Genomic DNA, 12,940 nt, shown 5'->3' on the forward strand with positions numbered 1-12,940 from the left:
ACCACCTGGTATTACCTGGATAATCATGAATAACAGTGTCCAAGTTATTTTCGTACTTGGCCTAATCTTTATATGCGTCTAGACATCAGAGTAGGAGAAGGCAGTGGCATCCCACTCCAGTACTCTTGCCTGGAAAATCCCATGTGCGGAGGAGCCTGGTAGGCTGCAGTCCATGGGGTCGCTAAGAGTCAGACATGACTGAGTGACTTCACTTTCACTTTTCACTTTCATGCATTGGAGAAGGAAGTGGCAACTCACTCCAGTGTTCTTGCCTGGAGAATCCCAGGGATGGGGGAGCCTGGTGGGCTGCCGTCTATGGGGTCGCACAGAGTCGACACGACTGAAGTGACTTAGCAGCAGTAGCAGCAGACATCAGAGTGACAACAATTATTACAATTATCTGTGACTCTAGCTGACAATTCTAATTCTAAATGCCTTTCTATATCTTGGACTTCCCTGGTGGCTCAGACTGTAAAGCCTCTGCTTACAATGTGGGAGACCTGGGTTCAATCCCTGGGTTGGGAAGATCTCCTGGAGAAGGAAGTGACAACTCACTTCAGTATTCTTGTCTGGAAAATCCCATGGACAGAGGAGCCTGGTAGGCTACAGTCCATGGGGCCAAAAAGAGTCAGACACGACTGAGCGACTTCACTTTCTTTCTTTCTTTTCTTTCTATATTTTGGGAAGTCTTCACAGAAGCTTGTAATAGTGTCTTATTGGTCAGTGAAAGACTTTATAGCCAGATGAGCTCCCATGTTATAGTAGAGAATGCGTAAGAAGCATAGTGGGCCAATATTGGTGAGAAAAATTTACTTTAGTCTCTTTGATCTTTTTTTTTGAAACCACCATCCATTGCCTGAGACTATATCTAACACTTGGTTTTGCTACTGAAAAGAATGTTATTGGCACCTTCATTACAGTTTCTTGAAATTTTTTGGCTTCTTTTGAGATGATAGGTTTTCTGTGTTTTTTTTGGGGGGGGCGTCACAACAAAAATTCTAGTTTTTATTTGTATATCTTACAAAGCAATGAAAAGGCTCAGATGCCTTAAAAAAAAAACTATCCTAGGTTAATTAAGACACCAAGGTAAATTGGCAATTTTTTCAGAACTCAAAGAAAATAAGTTGCTTGATTTTTTTTTTTTAAATTAAGATTTGTGACTCTTTTGTCTCTGTTTTGCAAGATTTTTTTAAAGGAATTTTGACAATAAACAAATTTGCTGAACACATTTATTAGGTTGATGAGAAAGTAATTGTGGTTTTCAACTGTGAATTTTAAATTCTAATTAGGCTCAAACACATCTTTATTAATTAAAATAGAAATCATTACCAGCAACACATTTTTGCCAAAGAAAAATAAGTTTGTTTATTCTTGTAGCATAAAAATCCATACTTCAGGATTTGACAAATTCGTGAAATGCATTTTCTGCCTCCTGCTGGCTGTGGATGCATTTTCTCTGCAAGAAGGTGTCAAGATGCTTGAAGAAGTGGTAGTCGGTTGGTGAGAGGTCAGGTGAACACGGTGGATGAGGCAAAACTTCATAGCCCAATTTGTTCAACTTCTGAAGCAGCGGTTGTGTGATGTGTGCTTGGGCATTGTCTTGGAGAAGAATTGGGCCCTTTCTGTTGGCCAAAGCAGGCTGCAGGTGTTGCAGTTTTCAGTGTGTCTCATCTATTTGCTGAACGTACTTCTGAGATGTAATGGTTTTGCTGGGAATCAGAAAGCTGTAGTGGATCAGATGGGCAGCAGACCACTAAACAGTGACCATGACCTTTTTTTGGTGCAACTTTGGCTTTGGGAAGTGCTTTGAAGCTTCTTCTCAGTACAACCACTGGGTTGGTTGTCATTGCTGGTTGTCATATAAAATCCACTTTTTATTGCACATCACAATCTGATCTAGAAATGGTTTGCTGTTGTTGCACAAAATAAGAGAAGACAATACTTGATTTTTTTGATTTTCAGTCAGCTCATGAGGCACCCATTTATTGAGCTTTTTCACCTTTCCAATTTACTTCAAACGCTGAATGACTGCAGAATGGTCGACACTGAGTTCTTGGGTAACTTCTCACGTAGTTGTAAGAGGATCAGTTTGATGACGGCTCTCAATTAGTCATGGTCAACTTCCTATGGCTGTCCACTCTGTACTCCTCATCTTCAAGGCTCTCATGTCCTCTGTACAGCTTCTCGAACCATCACTGCATTGTACATTTGTTAGCAGTTCCTGGGCCAAATGCATTTTTGATGTTGTGAGTTGCGTCCACTGCTTTATTTCCTATTTGGTATTCAAATAAAAAATTCGCTTGAATTTGCTTTTAGTATAATTTCCCTAGTCTAAAATAAATATCAAATAAGTAGCAAGCAATAATTCATTAGCAAAAAACATAAAGTGAGAAATGTGCATTAAAATGATGTATAACATAACCACATTTATTTAAGAATGTATTCTAATATCAAATGGCAAAGTTCAACAATGCAAAACCGCAATTGTTTTAGCACCAACCTAAGAGTTACAGGTTAATCTGATCATCTTTGATTCTCTTGAAGGTGATAGAAATGGCATTAGAAAGCAATAATAATGCACTTGAAAATTTGAGAAGCCAATGTTTAAATTTTATTGTTTAGAGAGCTGAATGAATTTGGAAAAAGAGACTAGATGCTTTATCATGCCCAAGAGAACATGTGGTGTCAGTCTGGGGATAATCTCATGAGTCTTATTAAAGAAAGATTATATGACTGTACATGGAAGGTTTTGGCTCAATTTGGTCTGTCTACACTTAGCTCAGTCATAATTATATTCTCATAATATTTTAGGTGTTGCAACCACCATCAATTGCTCAACTAAACAATAAATTCCACATGGATGCATTTGTCTTGTGGAGTTCACATCATAATTTTTCATTTAAAAAATATCATTTAATTGGTTTAAAGTACCAATATCACTGAAGGCTATTAGTGTACCAGTATGAAAACCAGCTCATAAAAATAGAGTCAGAAGAGTCAGAAATATTTTTATGCTTAATTCCTAGGCATTTTCTATGAGGTCAATAACTTGAATTTATTTTTATAGAATGCTGTTTGGTAGACTGTATATATAACTTGCTAATATCTTTTTACCTGATATTTCATCTTATACTGTCATGTGTTAGAGCCCCAATATTGTCAAACCTACAAAACAACCATGGTGAAGATAAGGGAGATGATAGTGTAGTTATATGTTCACAAATGTCAATGGTGTCAAAAGGATACTATTTTGGAAGTGGGGAGGCTTGCTTATGATTTTTACTAGCATCTGACAACACTTGAGTAACTTACCCCCCAGAGATCTATTTCCTCATCTCCCAAAATAAGGAGTTTTAGACTCAGACAACTTTTGCAGTGTTTTCCACTTCTAACATTCTGTCTCTTTCTTTGTTCCTCCATTCAGACAGGGTAGGGACAGGTCAGAATGACATCACCGTCTCTTCCCTCACTCAATTGATTTATCCTATGCTTGTCTGGCCATTTCTTTCTGAGCTTGAAATCCTGGTGTTCTGGGGTTTCTTGACCCTGTAAAGGAAGGCACTGGACTTTGTCCTAGTGAGTCAAGCCATTTGTTCCCTCCTCTAACACCATAACAACCATCTTTCTGTTTCTATTCCTTTTTCTTTGACTCTTTCGTAGTGAAGAAAATTGCCCTCAAGACACCATAAGGTTTCTTTGGTCACTTTCAACTGGTGGTCCTGGGAGGTAACAGGAAGGAATTGACAACCTGGTCTCTGGAGGAAGGGAGCTATATGATTTCCTCTGCCAGCAGCATTGAGAACCTACTGGAGAGACCCTGGCGAAGGTTCTCCATTGGAATCAGGGCATACTCTTGCCTTGGAAAAAGGGGCTTCTTTTTTTTCTGAGTGAGCGGAAGTGTTTAAAGCAGTTCCAAACTGTGTTCCTAGTAATTACATGTTCTATTTGCTTTTCCCCTTGTTTCTTTGGTTCTGTGTTTTTGCTAGAACAATCTGTAAGCTCTTTTAGAGCCTGACATTCTTTTTTATGAAAGGAATTTTGTGGTCTTTAGAGGAAGGAATGAGAAAAGAGAGGAGAGGAGAGAAAATGAGCCGCTTCCACTTCCTTCCCAAGTTCTTCTACTTTGGAGATTTATATTATGAATGACATGGGGAAGGGAGCACCTGGAAAAAGATATATATTTTCCTTTTAAACTCTTCAGAACACATATTTTTGTTCAAGGAACCATATGTAGTCCGAGGGGACTGAGAGTATATCTTATATAATTGTAGATTTTATAGCCTTGATTCTAGATATGCTTCCCTTAGGGCCTAGTGTATAAAAGTTGTAGGAGACTGTTAATTCCAAGAGCCTGACACACTTGTTCAACATTTATTTCCTGCCCATTACTACATTCCATTCTGAAATCACTGCGGATGGTGACTGCAAGCCATGAAATTAGAAGACAATTACTTCTTGGCAGGAAAGCTTTGACAAACCTAGACTGTTAAAAAGCAGAGACATCATTTTGCTGACAAAGGTTCATATAGTCCAGGCTATGGTCTTTCCAGTAGTCATGTACAGATGTGAGAGTTGGACCATAAAGAAGGCAGAGCACCAAAGAATTAATGCTCTTGAACTATGGTTTTGGAGAAGGCTCTTGAGAGTCCCTTGGAAAGCAAGGAGATCAAACCAGTCAATCCTGGTTTGAAGGAAATTAACTCTGAATATTCATTAGAAGGACTGATGCCTAAGCTGAAGCTCCAATACTTTGGCCACCTGATGCGAACAATTGACTCAATGGAAAAGACCCTGTTGCTGAGAAAGACTGAAGGCAGAAGGAGAAGAAGGTAACAGGTGCTGAGATGGTTGGATGGTATCATTGACTCAATGGACATGAGTTTGAGCAAGCTCCGGGAGATGGAGAAGCCTGGCATGCTACTATCCATGCGGTCTTAAAGAGTCAGACACGACTTGGTGACTGAACAACACCACCACATTCCAAGTACTCACCATTTCTAATTAAATTAGAATCCTACTACATTTCTTTCCATGGTGGCCAGAGTGGTACCTGTCCTTGGAAAGGATCCTAGTGGCCATGTTCCTAGCTCAGTAGACAAGTTAAGAATATATGTTGAGAAGGATAAACAACAGCAGATATGCTAGTGCCATTGCTGTTTGTGAAAAAGAAAATCAGAAGTGTTTCATCTTGGGTTCATGTTTTATATAGAGGTTCACAAAGCAAGCATATGTATCAGAGATATTTTTTAGTTAATATCATGTTTAGTTAATATCACCTACATTAAAATAGTAACTTGGCCTTTAAGCTGAGGTAACAGTATGTACCAGATGGGACTCTCCTTGCTTGACCTCTTTAATTGACATAATTTTTATAATTTGCCCATGTTAGTCATAAAATCAGCATGTGTTTAGGACTGGGCAAGGGAAGCAATGTTATGGTACACCTGTTAGGCTCCAGTTAATGTATTGAGATTCTACCTGGAAAATTTATGGGGACAGGAATATAGTTTAAAATGTGTAGGGGAGGGAAAGAAAATTATTATAACTCTCTTCTTGCCTTGAAGTACCCTTAAAGCTCCATTACTGAACTCTTTTGGGTTAAGTAGTAAAATTGGGAGAAGCAGATGGGGAAAAGCAATGTGTCTCAAGAGGCAGACACTGTTTAAAAGGAGGAAGAGTTTTGAGGATGGCACTAAAATTTAAGTATTCTTTAAATTCAACTAAGTCTTAGGAGATAAGCTTACCTAGTATTCATCTTAGAGAACACTGGAGAATGGCAGGAAATCCTAAGAATATAATCCCCAGTCCAAAAAAATCTCATTGTGTTATTGGAAGTTGGAGATGTCAGCCAGTAGACATGGGTAATGAAGGTGGGAAGGGAGGGAACATGTCAAGAGAAAGTATTATCAATAAGTCAAATCCTTTTTCATGAGATTTATTTTTTATTTTTTAAACTAAGGTTAGTCTGGTTGGGAAAACAAGAGAAGATGCTTTTGGATGTTTGTTGATTTAATTACACACCAGCATGTGATATCTTTAGAACTGCCATAGGAAATATGCTATTAATTTCCCATTCATATCAGATACGACTGATTCAATTCTTTTCCCCGATTAGTGTAGACTCAGCTTCAGAATCTTTCCATGTCAGTGACTTTTAGTAGCCACTATCAACAGTCACAGTTGGCACATGAGTTCAAAGCTCACTCATCAACTTTGATGCTTAGGGTCAAGATGTATACCTATTATGACTAAGTTATCCTCTAAGGAATCTTTATTTTATAATACTCACAAAATTTCTGTCAAACCCAGATCCTTGTCTTTGTCAGTGCCATATTTTGGCATAGCCTTTGGAATACGCTTGGCTGGAGATTAAATAGCTTGGATGCTTTCCTTTGATATAGCACATTGTCTCATTCTTTCACAAAACTTTGAAAATATGAAATCTTTTATTTCAAGGCAGGGAACCTTTAAGCACTCAATAAATACTTATTCATTTGACTTGTGCCAAATTCTCACATCATCACCGCTGATACATGAGAGTCAGAAAGTACAATTCCATACAACTAAATCCTATTTTTAATGAGAGAGTCTACTGGTTTTCTCTTGGAGGGAGATCAGGAAGCCCACCTTCAATGGGAAAATTGTTATTTTTATGCAGCTTTGGAGTAGTTCTACCATGCTACATCTCTTGATTATGTTTGGCTTGACAAAAGTCAGATTCTTGTGAATTTGAAAAAAATAGCCTTTATCAACTTCAGTTTCACTGAAGTCTTTCTCTGAGAATAAAATTGATAACTTTGGCCAAAATAGATAACACTCACGCCTTGCTCATTCTTATATGCTACATTTCTTTAACAGTCAGAAATTATTCCTTAAGCATGACAACTGTACTTGCTTGTATTTTATAAGCTTTTTGAAAGAAGGTCAACACCTTGTTTATTTTATACACATATTCATCACATATGAATGAAAGCTTTAAAAAATGCTTTAAAAACTTACAACTTCTGTGAGATATGTTAATGGTGTTATTAGTAGGCTTAGTTCTGCCCTTTACTGTCTGTCCATTTACTTGTTTATTAAAGCCACAAGTACTGAACATATACTGGGATCCAGGAACTATAATGGGAAAGAGAATACTAGGCGATTGTGGCATTTTGCCTTTGCTGGTAGATGCAGAACCAATGTCAGTGCTCTTTTGTTAGAATAACAACAGACTAACCCTAGTGCCTTAACTTAGAGACTATCAAATTAGTTTTGTGTCTTCTATAGAGAAAAAATATTCTGTTAGGCTAGTTTGAGATTTCATTATCCAAATCATGTTATTCATCTATATTAGTATTAAGCTCATTGTCAACTAAAATATATTATATTCTCACAAGCGCTGCTGTCAAACCACATTATTTCTTTCATAAAACTTTGGGTCAATATTGGTGGCATTTTCTTTTTTTTTTTTTTTTATACATCATTTCTTTATTAACAAATTATATCACACAAATCAGGTTACTTTTTCTGTCTGATTACAGAGTTAACAGAACTTGCATCCACATTTAGAGCAGCAATATAAAAGTTTACCAGGAAGAAATTCTGTGTATGGACGAAAGGACTGCAACATGTCCTAAGAATTGAAAACTGGCAACTATGATGTAACAACTGCAGAAGATTCAGGCTTGTTTTCCATGTTTTTAACTCTCCAAAAGGGATAATACATTAAGGGGATAATACAGCCAAAGAAGGGATGATGTAAAAACTCACAGGAAATTAAATGAGTACAAAAACAGCACAAAGATCACGAGAACTTGAGAAGGTATGAAAAACCAAGCAGCGACAAGGCAGCTCCCTGGAGTTGCACCAGGCCTGACTGTTCCCTGTCCTACACGAAACTGGTGGACTCTTCATCTGGGCATTTCAGTCTGAGAAATCAGCCAGATTCATGATTTTTAAACAAAGGTTTACTTAGATACAACTTAGGGAGAGAAAGCTAAACATTCGGAAAGTATTAACTCCTTGAGAAATCAAAATTGTGCAGCCAAATGAAAGCAAAGTATAAAATCTGGATAAAAATGTTTCTCTAAAGGTAAAATTCAGCTTCCTGAGAGATTTCAAATCAAACACATAGTAAGAGAGTGGTTTTCAAAGTGGGTTTCAGGCCCATCCTCTCTTCAAACTTTTCTTATACCCAAACACTTCTAATTCTGTTTTTATCTTCTGTGGTTTCAGCAAACATCTCCTTTTTTTAAAAAAAGGAAATCTGATGCCACCTCCATCCCTTTGCTATTGTTTGTTCTTTTAAATTTAAAAATCACTGCTATGAGAAAAATGAGATCTATGACATACTTTGTCAGTATTACTCACTGCAGATTTGAACACTATCCTATACAATAAACGAGTAAAAGAAGTTCTTAGGAAGAACAGAGTCTGCCCTGATGTAATGTGTGCTGTTTTTGGTCATTGAACTTTCTCATTCTAGAGATGTCTGTAAATTAGGGCTTACCTTCTCAACGAAGTTCTCTGTGACTGTTGACTGAAATGTGTCTGGATTAAGGTGTGGCTGGAATGTTAAGATTGTGTTCACACTGTCCAGAAATATTGAGAGCATGGAGGCAGTAGAAGAACAGATTTAGGGGCAGTGGGAATAGCAAAGTTTAATTTCTTCCTATTAGTGGCATTTTCAAGCCCAGAGAGAATGTTTTGAATTTCAGTTCTGTTAATGTGAATCTCCACAATATTGGTTTTTTAAAGATGATATAAGCATGCTTTTGCCTTCATATGAGTCACTGATTAACACATGGACTAAAACAAGGTCAAACACAAGCTCTGAAACACAGGATCTCTTCAATCAGACATGAAGCTCTTTCGTTTTGCCAAAACGTAGCTTATATTTGGACTTTCCAGGTAGTTCAGCTGGTAAAGAATCTGCCTGCAATGCAAAAGACCCCGGTTTGATTTCTTGGTCAGGAAGTTCCCCTGGAAATGGGATTAGTAACCTACTCCAGTATTCTTGGGCTTCCCTGGTGGCTCAGATAGTAAAGAATCTGCCTGCAATGTGGGAGACCTGGGCTCAATCCTTGGGTTGGGAAGATCCCCTAGAGGAGGGCTTGGTAAACCACTCCAGTATTCTTGCCTGGAGAATCCTCATGGACAGAGGAGCCTGGTGAGCTACAGTCCATGGGGTTGCAAAGAATTGGACACTACTGAGTGACAAAGCACAGCACAGCAGCAGCTTATGTTTCTTCACCTTTCTATAAGTCTCTTTTGAAAGATTTTGTCAAATATTTTAAGACATTCTTTATTACCTACAAGTTTTGTTGCTACAAATTTTAAGCTAAATTACTTTGAAATACCTTCAGCTTAGACCTGGGAATAGGCCATTTCCAGTTGTTATGATGGGGCAGAATGTGGAAAACATCTCTCTAAAAAAGATAAATCAGTCTGTGCATCTGAGGCTGGTTTGGACATGGAAAAACAAGAAAAAGGACACAAGAGAGGGAGCCATTGACACAATCAAAACAATAGATGCAATAGACCATGAGAGAGCCAACTAAGGTGTGAATAGTAAACATGAGAAGGACGGGAGAAATCTGATACATTTTGGAAGGAATAGAATCCCACGACTTTGAAAGGGTTTCAAAGATGACCCTGAAGTGAAAGTCACTCAGTCATGTCCAACTCTGTGACCCCATGGACTACACAGTCCATGGAATTCTCCAGGCCAGAATACTGGAGTGGGTAGCCCTTTCCTTCTCCAGGGAATCTTCCCAACCCAGGGACTGAACCCAGGTCTCCCACATTGCAGGCAGATTCTTTACATTGTAGGTGGATTTTTCACCAGCTGAGCCACCAGGGAAGCCCAAGAATACTGGACTAGGTAGCCTATCTCTTCTCCAGCAGATCTTCCCAACCCAGGGATCAAACTGGGGTCTCCTGCATTCAGTTCAGTTCAGTTCAGTTGCTCAGTCGTGTCGGACTCTTTGCGACCCCATGAATCGCAGCATGCCAGGCCTCCCTGTCCATCATCAACTCCCGGAGTTCACCCAGACTCACGTCCATCGAGTCAGTGATGCCATCCAGCCATCTCCTCCTCTGTCGTCCCCTTCTCCTCCTGCCCCCAATCCCTCCCAGCATCAGAGTCTTTTCCAATGAGTCAACTCTTCGCATGAGGTGGCCAAAGTACTGGAGTTTCAGCTTTAGCATCATTCCTTCCAAAGAAATCCCAGGGCTGATCTCCTTCAGAATGGACTGGTTGGATCTCCTTGCAGTCCAAGGGACTCTCAAGAGTCTTCTCCAACACCACAGTTCAAAAGCATCAATTCTCCTGCATTAAACACTCCAAATGAGGAACTTTGGAGGGACATGTAATATTCTAATATGCACAGGTGGTATAAAGAAATATCTGAGTAGTTTTCATTATATCTTTCATTACATGTTTTATGTAGCATTTGGTACAGAACCTGAGACATTAATTATCAATGTCAATTTTATCAGGACACATCACTTCACACCACTCCTCTTAGTGTCCCCCCACTCCCTACACCCCCAGATGTCTAAAAAATGTGGGTCTATAATTCAAATGTACAGTAATTGAAGGCTGGGCAAGAAGTAGAGATTAGAGATGGAGAGAATGTTGGAAATGTACAGGAAGAGAAACAAAGGCCTGAAGATCCTCCTTTCAGGGAATGAAATAGAGGAAGAGGACTGAAACAAAGAGGAATAAGTTAGTGAGGCAGAAGAAACAAAATAAGAAGGCAAGCCAAGACAATAGTTTCTGGTGTTAGAGAATAGTCCAATATGCAATATGTTACTCAATGGAGACATTTGGATTTGTTGAGAGTGATTTTATCACTGACTTTATAGATTGATTACAATAGATTTGAGGGGTTAATAACAGATTACAAGGAATGATTGGTAGAAAAAGAAGTGGATTAAGGAGATGGGTGGGTTGACAGGAGGAACAGCTGCATTGAACTGCTTACATTTTTAGATGAGAGACATTTGAATGTTTGAAAATAGGAGAAATGAGATGGTTTAGAGAGGGAGGCTGCTAAAGAGTTTTCTTAGTGTTAACTGCAGGAAAGAGGCATTTGTAGAGATGAGAAGAGATGGGAAGGGACAAGAGGCAGTATTATCTTCAGAACAGAGACCTCTTTTTCAGAGACTGCATGAAGATAAATGCGAAAAAGGCAGATGAGCCAGATAATGTCAGAAAACTCTGTCCTTACTTTTCAGAACTTCTCGAGAGCACTTCCATTAATTGGAAGTTTGACTTTCTAACATTCACTTGCTCATCTCCTTGTTACCTTCATTTAGGACTTTGCTAGTTCATCCTCTGTGTAATGGTCAGTACCCATAAAAGCCAAGCCGTCTGAAAACCCCATTATAGAAAAGGGTGAATAGGAAGTACAGGCAGGGTGCGATCTACTTGGACTCATTCACTTTATGGTTCTAAATATGGGGTTCTTTAAGGGACATTCAAGGGGCTTCTTGACTGAATAATTGTTCTACCAGTGAAGAATAGAATCTGGTTTTTCATCTTTAATAGTTTATCTTTTGTTTTCCCACATCTGTTTTAAAAGTACAAAAAGTCAGAACTTCCTTGGGGTTTTGACCCTTTAAGGTTGGTCATGAGTTGTTTTTATCTTAATAAATATTTACTTAGGATTTGTTTCTCTTAGAACCTTTTCTTCCTTTGTTTCTTTCTCCCTTAGATCCTTTTCTTCTATCTCCCCTTCCTTTCTTTCTACTTTTCTTCCTTCCTGCTTGTGCCCTTTTGATATTTCAAGGACATCATGGAGGTTGGGGAATATGAGTCCTCAAATACCTCATGTTCTGAAGAGGCACATGGATACTAATGATAGCACAGTGAAGCACACGGTACCATGAGGACTGGGGTCAGTGCACTCAAGATCAGGAGTGTTACTGGAGGCAAAGAGAGAACAGTGGTGTCATTTGGAACATGCCACACCACGCAAAGAGGGATGACTTGGGAGGAAGACCCTATCAGGTAACCCTAGCAGTCAGAAGATAGCTGTCTTGAGGCCAGAAAACACGGGGGCCACAGAGTATGCCTGGGTTAGTCCTAAACCCAGGAATGTGTAGACAGGACATAAATCACAGTGCCTAATTCTTAAGCTTCAATATTTTTGTTGCCTACCAATGAGCAATTAGCACATAAAAGTTTGTGAATCCAACCCAGGGTTAGAATGAAGTGTTTCAATAAATTATGTGTCTATTCTTAAACAATAGTATCATTAAATTTGCCAAGCTGATTTTGGAAGGCAGAATAGCTCTCATAAATCAGTTTAACTGGGAAGGTTTAGATCTAATCTCAATTAATAATGAACTTCAAATGGGATGTTGTCTTTCCTCCAGCCGTTACCCAAATAAATATAGATCATTTATATTTTGACTTATCCCCATGGCTTTCATTGTTAGGTCACTGGAATTATTGTCAATGGCAAAACACAAAAGGAAAAAGAGAAAAAGGGGACTGGGAAAATGAATCTGAGGCCAACTTTTTCGTACTAAATACTTCCCTTCTGTTCAATTTTATTATTATTTTCACAGAGCTATTAAATATCTGTTTGGAGTAAATGTCATTAAAAATCTAGAGGCAAATTAGAAAAATAATATCTGAATTTAAAAATTTGCTTAAAACTACACAAACTTGTGGAAAGAGAATTCTCTGTGCCTCTACCCCTCCCAAAATGCTCCCAACTCACCCTGCTTCCACCCCTTCCTCTCCAAAAGGACAGTGCACTTAACCAATGCACTGGCTTAGACTTTTATTAGGTACTCTAGTTATAAAGAAAGAACATTTTATTTTTTCCAAAAATGTTCTCCTTATGACATGATGCAAACCATCCCCCAAAAGGTGATTTGAGAAACTGCACATGATAGTTAGCAACTGCATTCTTTCTAAATGTCAGCAATGTGCCAGCTAATC

General features: G+C 38.6%; 1 pseudogene; it reads left to right on the forward strand.

Moving 5' to 3' along the window:
- The first annotated feature begins 768 nt into the window (after positions 1-768).
- Positions 769-12,940, forward strand: part of LOC109562367 (hsc70-interacting protein-like) — a 104,577-nt pseudogene continuing 92,405 nt past the window's right edge.

The sequence above is a fragment of the Bos indicus genome, chromosome 1 (genome assembly GCF_029378745.1).
Source record: "Bos indicus isolate NIAB-ARS_2022 breed Sahiwal x Tharparkar chromosome 1, NIAB-ARS_B.indTharparkar_mat_pri_1.0, whole genome shotgun sequence".
Taxonomy (NCBI): domain Eukaryota; kingdom Metazoa; phylum Chordata; class Mammalia; order Artiodactyla; family Bovidae; genus Bos; species Bos indicus.